Below are 3,377 nucleotides of genomic sequence, written 5' to 3'. Positions count from 1 at the left end.
GTTCTGGCTTATTCTGCAAGCCAATCCTTTGTTTTGTTTTGAGTGCTTGTATTCGAGTTGCTTCAATGTCAAGTGTTGATTCCATACCTTTTCCTAAATGGTGTTCTTATACTCCGATGTGAATACTAATCCTTCTCGACCATCGAGTCTGTCATGTCAATCCTTTTCAACCGGTGTGTTTTCTCTTTAAGTGGATCCGATCATTTCAACATCCGCTAGATCAAGTATCAGTTCTTCTCAAAGGTGTTTGTTTCATTCGTCTCCAAGTTGCCTTTGTTTTTCCCGCCCACCCACCCCTTTTCTTTAAGGAATCTGATGTCTTAATCAAGTATCCTTTTATTCTTGTGAAGTCTCTCCATTCTTTTCCGTCTATGTTCTTATCCGGTGATTCTCATGAAGATACTAACGGAGCCTCAAGTTCATCATTATTTGTTATTTTCTTCTCCGGTGGGTCCAATTCAAGCTTTGTTGATCATATCATTTCCTCGTTTTAAATGTCTTCTCTTGCCGGTGCACCTCTCAATCATCCATTTCTCGCTAATCATTTGTTCCAGAGTGCTCAAGATATATCGATGATTCGTGTTTCCACTCTACATTCGTTCAAGATCTTTCGAGGATGTTATCTCATTCAAGTCATTTAATTCAACCGGCGCAATCTTTCTTTTAAATCACTTCAACGGTGTTTCTTTTGAGTGGGCCCTAACCCACAGGTCTTTTCCCAGAATCTTACCTGACTCTTCTAATTTTACCGGAGCTATTCTCAAATCTTTCAAAGTTTGATGTAAGAATGACTCGTCATCGGTCATATGTATTTCTCTAAGATCTTTTAAATTCTTTGCATCGTTGGCTCAACCTTTCCATTCTTCATTCCGGAGTATCTCAGTAATTCATGGTGGTGTTTCTCGTCGTCATTCTCAACACTTGAAGACCGAAGAGGAATTTTTCCTCCATATCTTACTCCATTCTCTTCAAGATTCGTGGTTCTAGCTTAATGCCATCCTCTCATAATTGATTTCGTTTGTGAGAATTCTTTCACCTATCCGGAGCAATTCAAGATTATTTTCAATTTGATTCTTGGAGCCCATCTTTTCAGAAGACTTATTCATTCTCAGCTGCCAGTTATCATTCTCCAGTCTTACCGGTGCATCGATCAAATATCCTCTAATCAGTTCATGATCTCTTCGTTCTCATGTATCTAAATCCTACAAGCATCTTCGTTCTTTTTCTAATTCTTCCCGGTGTTTCTTTATTTTTTCTTCGTCCATTTTCAATTCTTACCGGTGTTTCTTTATCTTTCCTTCGTTCATTTTCAATTCTTACAGTGGTTCGTTCAAGAGATCTCTTCTTTCGTTACCGTATCAAGTCACTCGTTCTTTCCAATCCTACCGCTGGTTTCTTGAAGACCTTCTCAAATTTATGCTATACCTCTATTAATCCATTGCTTGTCATCAATTTAAATTGGTGAAGGATAAGCATAACGTAATTCTTATTCCTGTTTCACCCAAGTGTTTAATTCCTTATTCAGGAGGTCCATCAAATTCTCGGTTTCACTTGTTTCATCTTTTCTTTTTTGAAGTTCCAAGTTTCCACTTTATCTTGTCGCAAAGCTTCATATAATCATTGCAAGGCTTCAACCTTACTCTTTTCATCTTTCTTTTCGATTGATCATTCTTTTGTTTACTGGAGTTCTTCATGAAGGTTCTACATGTTGGTTCATAAAGGATATAATTCCTTCTCGAAGTGTTCGTCAACATTCTTTTCAGAGGAGCTCAAGCATTCTTCATCTTGCAATCCAGAGTGCAATCCTTTCTACCGTATCATTGGGGTGGTATTATGTCATTCTTGATAATTTGAGTTCATGTTTCATGATTCACATGTTGTTAAGAATGAGGTATTTTAAATCCATCAACCTCTTCATTCGAGTTATCTTGGGTTATATTTCACCTAAAGCCTCCTGAAGGATTGTTGCTATTTATGGTGCTTATAATGACCCAAGTTCTTCATTTATCCTCCCGGTGATATAGTTTCTCGTCTCCTTGTTCATACCAATCCAATTCTTTTCCCGTGAGTGGCAGGTTATCACCTCAAGTTTCAAGATGTTTTCTATAAGCCCACAACAAGCTTACTCTTTTCGTTGTTGGTTCTCTAACAATTCCGTTCGACCCTCTCCTAAAGATGCCTTTTCAAGCTCTTTTGTGGTAGAAGTTGGCCTTTTCTTCTCCATTCTCCTATTTCAATTATCTATCTTCTATTCTTTTCTTCCGGAGGCATTGTGTTGTTGCTCTCTTCAACCCTTCTTCTTGTTCTTGTCAGGACCTTGTTCTTTTCTTGGTTTATCCATTTAACCGGAGTGTTGTGTCCTCTGCTCAAGTTCTTTCATCTTATCAAGTCTTTCATCTTTTTTTTCAACCGAAGTGCTACCCGAATCGAATCTTTCTTATTCCTCTTTCTTACCGGAGTGCTTTCAGCTTCGTTTATCGCCGTTGCTTTCTTTCTTTCAATTGGCTTAACCTTTTTCAAGGTTTTTTGGTTTCACTCATTTGTCAATGAAGCAACTTAGTTTTACCTCTTCTCTTTCTCTTCCGTTTTCCCTCCGGTGCCATTCTAGATCTCGGGACGAGATCCTCTCGTAGTGGTGGAGTGTTGTAACACCCCGAGACCGATGTGCCAGGTGTGCTCCAGTTTTTCGCTGTTGTTGCCTTTTCTTTGCTTGCGTGTCATGCATCTCATATCATGTCTTCATGTGCATTTCAATTGCATACATGTTTGTCTCTTGCATCTGAGCATTTTCCCCGTTGTCTGTTTTACATTCCGGCGCTCCTATGTCACCCGGTGCCCATTTCTACCTCTTTTCGTGTGCGGGTGTTAAATGTTTTCGGATAGGACCGAGACTTGTCATGCGGCCTTGGTTTACTACCAGTAGACCGCCTGTCAAGTTTCGTGTCATTTGGACTTCGTTTGATACTCCAACGGTTAACCGAGGGACCGAGAAGGCCTCGTGTGTGTTGCAGCCCAACACCCCTCCAAAGTGGCCCAAAACCCATCCAAACCCCCTCTATCATCTCGGTCGTTCGATCATGATCGTGTGGCCGAAAACCGCACCTCATTTGGACTCTCCTAGCTCCCTCTACCTATAAATATGTGGCTCTCCCCGAATTTTCGCGCAGTCCAAACCCTAGCCTTCCTCTACCTCGCGCCACCGAACAAAAATCCCCGCCGCTGGACATGTCCGCCTCCACCTCTGCAAACCAATCCGGCGCCGCCACATCACCGCCTCAGCCAAATAGACAGCGCCACCTGTCCCGCCGCGCGCCTCCCACCTTCCGCGGCCCGCCGGGCCCAAGGCAGGCCTGCCCGGGCCCCGATCCGCTCCGCCA

Source organism: Triticum dicoccoides, chromosome 3A (assembly GCF_002162155.2).
Source record: "Triticum dicoccoides isolate Atlit2015 ecotype Zavitan chromosome 3A, WEW_v2.0, whole genome shotgun sequence".
NCBI lineage: Eukaryota > Viridiplantae > Streptophyta > Magnoliopsida > Poales > Poaceae > Triticum > Triticum dicoccoides.
This window is presented reverse-complemented; position numbering follows the sequence as displayed.